Here is a 12,361-nt window from a genome sequence, read left to right on the forward strand (position 1 = left end):
CATGAAGGTGGACCCCCGGGCACGGATGCGTGCGATTGGGTGCCTGTGACTCCTGGTGCGCTCCCACCACCACCTCCACCACCCAACCACCCAACCACGTACCTTCCACCACCACCACCGATTCACGTACCCCCCCCCCCCCCCCGATCTCCTCCCTCGCCCCCCACCCACCCACCCGCCACCACCGCCACCGCTTTGCCAGGAGGGGGGGAGGAGGTTAAAAAAATGCGTAAAAGTGCGATGTCTCATTCCACACGTCCCGGCGAAAATTGGGACCGAAGTCTTAAAGGGGATTCGCTTTCTTCGAGTCAAATGTAAAAGCGTTGTGCGGTGCTGCAGTTGACATTTATTAAATCCACTGCTAGATGAGAGCCCCCCCACCCCCCGCCGTGCGCGTCGTGGTGGAGATCGAAGGGGTGGGGGGGGGCATTTGACCCTACTTGGCAAAGGTCGCGCAACATTGAAGTGGCAGCATAGAAGCACAGCACAACTTTTGATTTTGCTGTACACGTATACGAGGGGATAACACTCGATGCTGCGCGCAGATGAATTAAATAATCAATTTCTGTTCTGCCATGCCCTGGCCATCATTTGCCATCTCCTGATTTGTAATATGAACAATGATAATGCTGAGTCCTTTGTCAATCCACTGCCTTGATGAGAGGCTCCCGACGATGTCACCATACAGCGCTTAACTTCACGGAGGTCTCAAATGTCTACGGATCATTTCCCACTCTCAGTGTGCCGCGCTCCAGGCTTTGACGCTGGGGTGACCACCGGGCTTTCGTCTGCACGAAACTCAGTCTCTGGAATTCCCATCGCAATCGATAGAGACTTCTAAGTCTCGGCTGAAGACCCCACTGCCTGTTTAACAAGGCCTCTCTCTCTCTCACTCTCTCTCCAGTCATCTGGCTTGTTTCTTTAGTCTTTCTCTCCCCAAGTATGTCTCGCCTATTTTCCTCCTTGACACGCATTGTGTGCTCTGATATAAATTGTTGAAGGGTTAATCTAAATTATTATTTATTATTATTATGCTGCTCAGTGCGTATTAGTGTAGGAGGGAGGTGCCACTGTATCAGATATCACGCGCCACCGATGTTTAGCTCTGGCCAGGAATCGAACTCGGAATTTCGGATTCATAGCGCAGTGCCTAAACCACTGCCCGACTGTTCCAGGGGGGAGGGGTGAAAGGCTCCCCCTCCTGTCTTGAGAACTAGAATATTGGTATCTTATTGATATTTCCCTGAGAAAAAATGCATTCATTGCATTTTTATTAATCCAGGGACCTGCCATGGGTTTTCTCGAGATTTTTTTATTTGAATTTTGTGACTGCCCCCCCCTCCCCACTCTCTCCTTTGGAAAGTTTTTCGATCCGTCTCTGGTTCCACGTGGATCTGTAAATGAGTCTTGAAATCCACTCTGTGCAACGAGACACGCACGTGTGCATTTTATTTGCCGATATTTAGAATTGCTGTAACGTTATCATTACCGTGTATGTTCATGATGGGGTTTTCTTTTTTTTTATCAACCTATGTCTCCCTTGAAAAATAGACTTGTATTCTCACTGGGTTCTCGAACGGTTTTAAATAAAAACAAAATGAATGAATAAAGAGGCAGTTTCTTTGCCGTGGTCATTCGACGATGTCATCAAATGTCTTCATAATACACCACACAATTCACCTGTTCACGTTTGTAATGCAACATGTGGTCGGTGGAGCAGTTGAGTGGTGGCTCACCCATTGCGCCGTGAATCCCGCCACCCGAGTTCGATTCCTGGCCACAGCTAACATCAGTGGCGAGTGATGTCAGCACTGATCATGCCCACCCCCACTAATTCTCCCCCGTTCCTTCACCGACCCGCGAAGACTAACGTGGTGAAGTATGGTCAACTCCCCCTCCTCATAACCAGCACGGCGTGGGGATTGAGGATGTCTCATATCAAAAATTATATACACTTCGTATAAAACAGAAAAAAAGAGTCTTATACTGCGATGCGATGCAAGCATAGTGAGCTTAAAACATCAATATGAACCGAATACCCGATACAGTACATTGTTACGTCCATAATAATACAAAAATAATTCATGCAGCAAAATCTCAATGAGTCTCAAGACGATGTTTTAGGTCGGTCCTGCATTTGAATATTTGGCTAATTCCGTTATTGAGCGGTTGTCTTTTTTTTGGGGGGGGGGAAGAAACCGGAGTACCTGGAAAAAACCCATTGCGCATACGGAGGGGATAACACTCAAAGCTCCGCACAAATTGATGCAATACATTTGCTGATACCGCAATCTCGTGGCCACCTCGAGCTCCGGAAAGTTTATGGACTAAGTGATGTGTGCCATTCGAGCTGAAAGAGGGTGAGATTATGGGCCCCATAAAATGCGCCGTTTAAAAACAATCTTTAATAAAATTCACTTTCTGTACTGCCACCTCTTGACTACTTCACAGCCCCAGTAGCGGGTTGAGAAGTTCCACACAAGTCTCTACGTGATCCGCCAGCCCCACCTCTAAAGGGCTTCATCCACAAGGGCCACATAGCGCCCTGCCCAGTTTTTGTGGGGGAAAGCGGGCAGGGTGTAGGGCTGCGCGGTAGAGCGTGGGGTGGCTGGGGTATAACTCTTAGAAAGAAGGTCCAATATTAACAGAATCTACATTAGTGTCTACGTGGTCCGCCAACCGCACCTCTAAATGGCTTCATCCACAAGGGCCACATAGCGCCCTGCCCAGTTTTTGTGGGGGAAAGCGGGCAGGGTGTAGGGCTGCGCGGTAGAGCGTGGGGCGGCTGGGGTATAACTCTTAGAAAGATGGTCCAATATTAACAGAATCTTCGTAGAAAGGCGTGAAGGCACTATGGACTTGCCGTTTTGAAAATCGGCAAAAATTTGATGGAAGAAAAAACTCAACACATTCGACAATGACACAGTGGACCAAAGATGAAGAATATGTAAGGCGACGTTTCGCGCAATGGCCCTTCATAGCACACAAATAAAGATGCCAGACGGGGAGAGTGGATATTAAGGGTTGAAGGCTGCACTTCACACCATGGGCCCAAATCTCATTATCCACTCAATCACTCTGGCCTCTCTATATGCTTTGAAGAAAGGACATTGCCAAACACGTTGACTATTACGTATTTTGTATTTTAATGCCAAAGTATTATTAACGAATGTTGTAGCAGCAGTATCACCAAATACGTTGTTGAAGATTGAGCAAAAGATTTCTCGAAACGTGGAAACACAAAAGAGCTTAAAGAGCAACTTTACTGTATTTGCAAATATGCCGATAAGTTTTGCCCTGATCAACTGCCCACGGATGGACTTCTATGTTGCTAATTCATTCCGAAGACTTAACTCAATGTTGGAAAGTCTCGCACAATCAACGCATGCGTACGCCTGATTTTTTTTTGTTCCTAACTTGCTTTGTTTGATTCCTTTTGAGTTAAGGCACGGAGGGAGTAGTGCTCCTCCTTAGGAATGGAGACTACCCTGATGTTTACACACATCAATAACCCACCTCTCCTCGCTCTCTCGCGTGCAGCAAGTCTGTTTGCTGGGCCGGCAGCTCGAGTGAGTGTGTGAAAGTCAACGTTTGAACGGTGAGAAGTTTTTGGAATGCCTGAGCTAAACGAGGTAGAAAAAAATAGGCTGGGTAGGGGTGGAAACACACAAAGCCTATATTGGGTTTATCATCATCAGCAGCAGCAGCATATACCATGGTCAATCCACTGCTAGATGAAGAGCTCAAGCTACTGCCATCCCTCACGGTCCTGCGACTGGACATCCGTGAAAAAGAGTGCCATAGCTCATCTGATTCTTCCGGTATAGATACATTTGCTGATTCTGAAATAATCTACCGAGCAGCTACACACAAACTGATTTCATGGCTCCATCTCCACCCGGTGGACGCCCTCTGGAATGCGTCCCATTGCTTGGCTGACGCTTTGCCAATCTTCTTGACCCTCGGCCGCGATTCCTCCTCGCCATCACGTGTCCTGCACACGGCCGTTCACCCATTCTGAATAGAGAATGCTTTTATTTTTAAATTTGTAAAAAAATATACTTTTATTTCTTCATGTGAAGGAGACAGACGGTGTTATCTGCTTATTATGTTTTATTACTGCTCCGAACAGTTTTAACTATGTCTTTAACCTGCAGAGTAAGTTCTCTAATCTATGCGCTCCTCTTTCTGTCTCTCATTGTATATCCACGCGTGCATCTCCGTATGCTTCTTAGCCTACGATTCAGTTGATTCGTTGTTTAAATCCTTTATATTAAGTTCACTTGCTTGCTTGCTTACGACCGTGCAAATCTTTCGGTCGTTTTTTAACCCACTTCCCGTGATCCAATCGAGCTGTTTGCATACAAACTCGTTGTGCGTGACAATGTATTTTAGTGAAAAAATGTTCCCAAAATTTTACACTTTTTAGGAAAAAATTAATTATATTTAATTACCAATTGCTTAATGGTGGCAGGCATTCATCTGACCCATAGGTGGCAGCCATCTCAAGCCAGAGGACGAGAGGACTCTAGCCGCCACGCATATAAAGGATTTATAGTGAAAAACTTTATTTTTACGGGTTAATTTTTTGTATTCTAGTTGACGACTGTGATCCTGAACCACGTACCATAGGCAGGTGATACACAATGGATTAAATGCACCTTGGGCTGTTGCTTTTCATTCACAAGATCAGCTTTCCCAAAGCACTGACTTGTATAATATTTTCTGCTACGTAATTAAATGCCATAATAATAATATGAATTATGATGGGGTTTAAAAAAAAATTTAGGATTGAAAAGTTGGAGACATTTTAAATTAATCGTGTCAATATTCTGTGTTTATTACTCCCATCTCTTTGGTGTCGCTATTCATTATTACGTCTGTCAATTTAACGTTTATTTGTTACCGAACCTACCTAGCTAGTTTCGGTAACAACGCCCCGTAGAAGCCACTCACAGCAGAGTTATCGTTGGAGGTTGGTGAGGAGCCCAGCCAGCAGCCAGCCAGGAAACTCGAGGCATAAATTATGTTTAATAGGAGTATGATAGCAGGATGATGTCTCACTATAGCGCTTGCATATCACTTCAGTTATATCTCGCGCAAATGTGCGGGCAGTGCTAGTTTATTTATATTCTCCACAACGGCGCTAATTTTTAAATCCTTTATATTAAGTTCGCTTGCTTGCTTAGGACCGTGCAAATCTTTCGGTCGTTTTTTAACCCACTTCCCGTGATCCAATCGAGCTGACATTTTCCACACAGACTCGTTGTGCGTAACAATTAATGTTCGTGAAAATTTTTTTCCAAAATTTTACACTTTTTAGGACAAAAATATTATATTTAATTACCAATTGCTTAATGCTGCCATGCAATCATCTGACCCATAGGTGGCAGCAATCTCAAGCCAGAGACGAGAGGACTCTAGCCGCCACGCATATAAAGGATTTATAGTGAAAAACTTTGTTTTTACGGGTTATACTTGTTATTAAACTGAGTTGTCTATTACGGCGTCGTTTTGCAACTGACTGGGACTCCGTGTCGCAAAGAGAGGGTCCTTGTCTGTGAGATGTGGCACTTCACCAGAACTGCTTCAAGCAAGCCTGACTCTGCCGATGAGACGCTCTGCGTCGAAACCGGCCCAGAGTTTTGCTCGTCTTGAATCAATGCTGCTGAAGTTATGCTCTCCCACGAGGTCATGAGACCCGATGGGTTGTATAAGAATCACTTTTTTTTATTGTTTGTGTCTGGATAGATAGATATTTGAAGGAGACATAATGTCTGCTTATTTATTTTGATATTTGTATTCTCCACGATGACGCAAATTATTAATTATTGTCAGATGTCAGAAGCGGAACTGAGCCTGGATATTGCTTAAGGGGACGTCCATAAATGACGTCACGCACCTAGGGGGAGGGGGGGTCAGACATTTGTGACGATGTGTGACGAGGGGGGGGGGGGTTTGAGAAATGTGACGTCACATCAAAATGCGCAACTTTAAATAAATCTAGAATTGTTATAACAACACTAATTGTTATAACAACACTCCTACAACATCAGAGTGCAGCGCCACATTAAATACGCACTACAATGACAATAGTTTAAAGCGATTTGAAGAATGTTTTATTTTCAAAATAGAAATATGGTTTTGGGGGGGGGGCAAAGCTTTGTGACGTCATATTTGAGGGGGGGGGGGGTCTGACTTTTTGTGACGCCGTGTGACGAGGGGGGGGGGGTCAAAAATCGTCCAAAATCGCGTGACGTCATTTATGGACGGCCCCTTAGTTGGGTCTCGACCAAGCGCGCAAATGTGTGTAGTGTGCGTGTGCTTGCCCTGCAGAGGGCAGTGCAGTTAAACCCATTGTTCTGTATGACCCACACCTTCACCAACGCGATGAAGTATGACCCGCGTGGTGAAGTATGTTCAAATATCCCTTCCGGCCCCGCAAGGCACGGGGAACCCCTCATCCAGCAGCGGATTACCAAACGAGCCGGCGTGTGTACGTGCCCAGCAGCAACAACAACAAACAACATGTAATCAAATCTTGATTTGAAGCTTTCGTGACTGCAGGAATCCATACTCTTTGGTTCTTTCGGTAAAGTCACGTAGCTATAAAATAAATCACGACGTTTCGGGCGCAACACAAGCGTCCATCATCAGGTGCTGACGCAGCAGACCATGCTTTTCCCACCTGTTGCGCCCGAAACATCGTGATTTATTTATTTTATACCTACGTGACTTTACCTAAAGAACCAAAGAGTATGTAATTACAATTACTGAACATTTTCAAGAGGCTCTGGCTTCTCGTGTGAGGTTCGCCCAACTGCTTGCTGTTGTCAATTCCAGTGTTTTACATTGCAAGTCTCGCGGCCCACTGCGGCCTCTGCTGGCCTTTAGTGCGGCCCCCCGACACAATGCACAGCACGTGGCAACACCGCCCCAACAGCATCATCATCATCGTGCCGCTGTCAATCCCCGCAGTGGTTTCAAATGTGTGGCGGCACTCACACCGGTGATATCTTATAGGCGAAAGTGGGCCCCCTCCCCCTCTGAAGATGAGTGAATAAGGGGCCATTCATAAATGATGTCACGCGATTTTGGACGATTTTGGACCCCCCCCCCCCTCGTCACACGGCGTCACAAAAAGTCAGACAACCCACAAAGATGACGTCACAAAGCTCTGCCCCCCCCCCCCAAACCCATATTTCCATTTTGAAAATAAAACATGCTTCAAATCGCTTTCAACTATTGTCATTGTAGTGCTAATTTAATATGGCGCTGCACTCTGATGTTGTAGGAGAAAACATTTATTGAAAAGTCTATTTAATTAAGTAAAACGTGTTGTCTATATTTATTTAAAGTTGCGCATTTTGATGTGACGTCACATTTCTCACCCCCCCCCCTCTCGTCACACATCGTCACAAATGTCTGACCCCCCCCCCTAGGTGCGTGACGTCATTTATGGATGGCCCCAAACGTCGCTGTAAGTGGACATTCAAGGCGCTTGTCATTTAAGTAGCGGTCGGCGCATGTCCTTCCCCCCCGCACCTCTGACTAGCACGGTTGGCTACGTACGGTGAGAGAGAAGTTCAACAAAGACGAAGATCTCTCGTATAGCCCTTAACAAACTGTTGGGGCAAGTGTTGTTAGGGTGTTTGCACTTATGATGGTCGGCACGGTACACGAGGGGGGTGGGTGGCCAGCACCACGCCCGGCCGCCTTTATCTCCCCAGTGGCGATGTTTACCACACCGCACCAAGTGCTCATTTGAGGCTGAGTCGACCGAGGGGATGCCAAGGACCGGTTCAGATAATCGTCACTGGTTCTGGCCGTGAACGGGAATCGAACTTGGGTCGCCGGGTTCGTAGCGCAGAGCAGCAAACCGCCACACTGCGTGTATTTTGAAGTTACTGCATTCCTGTGCATACAATTAGACTGGAGTTTGATTTCAAATTAACCAGCTACAGTAATTAGTGGTAAAAATCGATTGTCGCTGCCTTAGGTTAATTGAGTAACGTCAAGGCGCTGACACATTTCTCTTTCAACTTTAATTAGATAATTGTCTCTCCACAAGTCTTACGAATTACTTCAAAGCGTGCCGGCATGTAGACAAATAGTTAAATATAGAAATTGCAAGGGGCTTCACACGAAAGTCTTATACGGGCACAAACTCGTTTTGTCAGGCAGAAGTCATCTTTGACTTGGTGTCTCACTGTGCCCCCTGCTGCTCAAATATCGGTCAGGCAATGTTATGATTCAATTAATTTGGTGACACTGCTACGGCTGCTGCTCCGTTGACAGTGGGTGCCCTCCACGCATGCACAACTAACAAAAACAAAGTCTACACATTCGTCAATACCAGCTGTGGCCGAAAAAAAATTTAAATTGTAAAATAGGCCACGTTTAGGGCAATGATTTTTCGTAGCAGATTTTTTGGTTATTTGATGTAGTGTTGTTGACGAACAGTGGCGGCTCCTGCAAAATCTCTCAGGGGGGGCAAATGTCTGGATGATTGATAAGGATAAGGTCCACCCATGCAATGAATAAATTAACAGCTTAAGCATGTAAAGGCAACTTCACTTCCTTAATATTAATGAAAAATAAAGTGACTCTTACAATACATCTTGTTTGTTTATATACTCACTATTAAAACAAACCACTCAAGTTTATTTTATTAAAGATTCCACTAGGTAGCGATAAATTATATTGTTGGATGAAACGTGCCTACGTATGATGACGTTAGCACGTATGATGACGTAAGCACGTTGGGGCTTGCCCTCCCAGAAGCCATAGAGAATGCATTGGAGCGCCCCCGTTCGAAAAAATAACATCTTTGAATGTAAGTCTATGGGGCCACTCGGGGCGATTCTCAGCCGTAGTGAAATCGCCCCAAAAGAGGCGGTACTCCACAGAACGTGACATGACGCTGATTGGACTATATCCAGAGGCTGACAGTGACGGCTAGCGTGACTGTGGTTGAATGACATTGGTGGTGCGTCGCCCAATCGCCCTAATGAAGAAACCGCCCCTGTTGACGAATGTGTTGCTAGATAAACGGGTAAAAAAACAATTATCATATTTTTTACTGGCAAATGAGGTACCAATGGTGGAATGTGTTGAGTTTAAAGTTACGTGTATACAATGACTAATGTCACAACATTTATATTAACATAACTGTTAAGGCAAAATACATGTCAATTAACTGGTGAATGAAGGCCTTCTCACGGCAAGTCGGTCACAGGGGGGTTGTTAGACCATACTTCACCACGTTCGCTAGTGCGGGTTTATGAATGAGAAGAAGAGCCCACGACTGGTTCAAATATCACATGGAATTGGCACAAACATCCAAATGTAGCAGGACCCCCCCCCCCGAAGAGTAGTCTTGGGATTCAGCGAGGCTCTCCTGGGTAAACCAATCAAAAGTTATTTATCCCTCAAATTAGCATTGAGGCGGCGGCGGTCTTTTGTTTACAGCAGTGGTGGAGCTTCTACTTTATAACGATCCGGGGTGAATCTATCCCAAGGACTACCAATCTTGACCTCCCCACAAACTGGTTACTCATTGTATCGACCCCGGAGGGACAAAAGGTTGAGTCAACAACCTCCCCCTCCACCCAACCAGGATTTGAACTCGCAACTTTCCGATGACGAGCCGCTCAGCCCACTGCTAAGCCACCTGACCGGTCCCCTCGGTAAATAAATGACATCACGATTACGATCGACAGGTGACCGTCATCACGCATTGGAATCCAACTGCGAGTCTTGAGTCACGCTGTCGGACTGGGAGTGCAGACGTAGAGATGCATCTATTCCGCGTGGCACACAGGGTGTGACCAAAGTCATTTGCGGATGTCAGATGTTCACCCCACCCTGCCCCGTGGGCCACTCCGCCCACCTCTGTAATCCCCCGGTGGAATCTTGACGTGTGCACACGGGGAAATGTAAATCCACTGCTGGATGAAAGTTTCCACGCGCCTTCCGTTCGTGGTCATTGGGGTTGTTGGACCAATGGCCCAAAACCCAGTAAACGTGGTACGTTGGGTCAACGTTGATCCAAAGGTTCCAACGGCATGCCAATGTTGGCCCAACGTTGCATACTCACTTTAAATGTGCCTAAAGAAGAACATATTCATCAGGGCATTTGGCGTGCTATAGACCTAATGGATCAGAAAACATAGACTAACTGGATACATAGGACAGTTGCTGAAGGCAAGCCGAGATTAAAATGAAATAGAGAGGCAGACGAAAGCAACTTGAAGTGCTTTCAAAATACATTTTATAATGAAAAACAACATGGAAATGCATCTAAAAAGGAAACAAAAGATTTGATTTATTAAATTATTACCTTCCACGACACGGATTGAAAATAAGGACCCTGACCAAAAAACAGGGAACAAAATATTGAAAGTGCACAGAGAATCGTCGAGAAAGGTATGCTGGGAGGTTGTGTGTTCGAAACCGACCCTAACACCTGTGCATTTGGAGTTTGCGTGTCTCTCTCCCCTTGGCCGCGTGGATTTTCCTCCGGGTCCTCCACTTTTTATCACCATATTTAGAATCGACATCACGCGTTGAGAGTATTTGGCCGCTGTAAATGTCCCGGTGATGAGCCACTTCGTTGAGCTATCATTAGTGGCAAGGTCGCTACTGAAAAAGGAGCTATATAGCTCAGTGGTGCCTTACCTGGTAAAATAAAATAAACATTGTTTAGCTTATAGTCTTACTCTGAGAGACAAAAAGCTTGGAGCTTTAAGGCGCTCTTCTTCCACCTCCAACCCAGCTTATATATAAGCTCCAAGCTTGGCAGTGTCTCATTCTTCACCTGAAGACGGCTGCTTGCGTTTTAGCCGAAACGTCGTGAGAATTATTTTATTATGTTTTATTTTTATCATTTTATTACTTCCCTTCTACGTGACTTTACCGAAAGAACCAAGAAGATGAATCCCTGCAGTCACGAAAGCTTTAAATCGAGATACATTTATATTGACAGCTCACCATGAGGGAGGATGGTGGATGGACGAGACTGGTAACGAGATGGCAGCCAAAGGAGGGAACACCCAAGAGGACGTCCACTGGCGAGATGGATCGATGAGATGAGCTCTCACGTACAGCAGCAAAATGGATTGTGGCATCACGTGATTCTTTAGGGGTTGGCAACGTGGGGATACTTGCATCCAGCATTGGATAGAACATGGTTAGCGATGATTATGATTGATAAATCACATATTACGACAATATATCTTTAATGTTTTCTTTCATTTGTAATTGCACTACGATCAGTCTAAACATAATCTGCCCGAGCCGACTTATGTTACAGATAATTTATTAGTTAACATTGATTTATTTTTCCGTAATATTTTTTATTTTTTATTGATACACAGTTGTTTCTGCGCTGATTTATTTTGCTTCCTTGCTGCATTTTATTTAGGGTTTTTTTTGGTAACCCATCAGCTCACTGTTGATGATGAGACTCAACCTTGCTCTCTCAAAATCTAAACATGGTTAAACTTTATCTGGTTGTTATTTGCACTCACATCATGTGTTTGCATTATTTATTGTTGTAACGTTCTTACCCGTCGCCTACCGGACATTTGTGAAAAGGAGCTTTATAGCTAATCGGATTCTTCCAATATAAATAAATATTCTGATTCTGAAACCAGTATTTGATGAGATGATTGACAGCTGTCACGTAGCCGAGTCCCCCCCGCTCTACCCTGAAGAAGGAGGGGCTGGTGGGGGGGGCGGTAGTTTTGATGACATCACTGCCATACCGCCTTCCCATTGGTCGAGGCGTGGCCACGCTAACTTGAATGGGGCAGCAGCAGACGCGGCTTGTGGCCGCCGCGTCCCAGCGTCGTCTGCGCGCTCTCGCCTCCTCTGCGTCCTGGGTGAGTCCGCGGCGTCCGAGATTCTCTCGCTCGCTCCCTCTCTCTCTCTGTGCCGTCGAAGAGCCACCAGGTAGCGCGTGGGCTCTCTTCCGTTGTGTTTATTTAACAACAAAAATATGGTGTTGCTGCGTTCAGGATTATTGCCTTCCCCCCCACCCCACCGGTGTCGACTATATGGTCAGGCCGGTCATCGGTGCGGCTTGGTCGGTTGGTGACACTAGTTGAGATCGGTGTAGGCCGCATCTACGGGGTGTTGTTATCGAGTCGGTTGTAGAATTTGCAATTAATACAATGCGATTTAACGTTTTTTAAAATATATATCGCGAGAGATGGCGACTGATTGGAGATGCCTTCATCCAGCAGCGGATTAGCGATGGCTGATGATGATGATGGTGGTGGTGACGATTTAATGTGTAAAGTGTTGAGGCGACTGATTGTGTTGTGCGATTCGCGTACTCACTGCAGGTGTCGTCTCT

General features: G+C 45.7%; 1 protein-coding gene across 3 annotated transcripts in view; it reads left to right on the forward strand.

Annotated features, from left to right (window-relative positions):
• Positions 1 to 11,794: 11,794 nt before the first annotated feature.
• The window catches only part of LOC133352842 (protein FAM135A-like), a 48,271-nt gene continuing 47,704 nt past the window's right edge, over positions 11,795 to 12,361 (forward strand). For 2 of the 3 annotated variants that reach the window (XM_061568793.1, XM_061568795.1), the window contains exon 1: positions 11,795 to 11,885. The gene's annotated coding sequence lies outside the window, so the exon portion shown is untranslated. The remainder of the gene's footprint in view (positions 11,886 to 12,361) is intronic. The other variant, XM_061568794.1, reaches the window with a different exon arrangement.

Source organism: Lethenteron reissneri, chromosome 42 (assembly GCF_015708825.2).
Source record: "Lethenteron reissneri isolate LAM-NWPU_2019-01 chromosome 42, ASM1570882v1, whole genome shotgun sequence".
Taxonomy (NCBI): Eukaryota; Metazoa; Chordata; class Hyperoartia; order Petromyzontiformes; family Petromyzontidae; genus Lethenteron; species Lethenteron reissneri.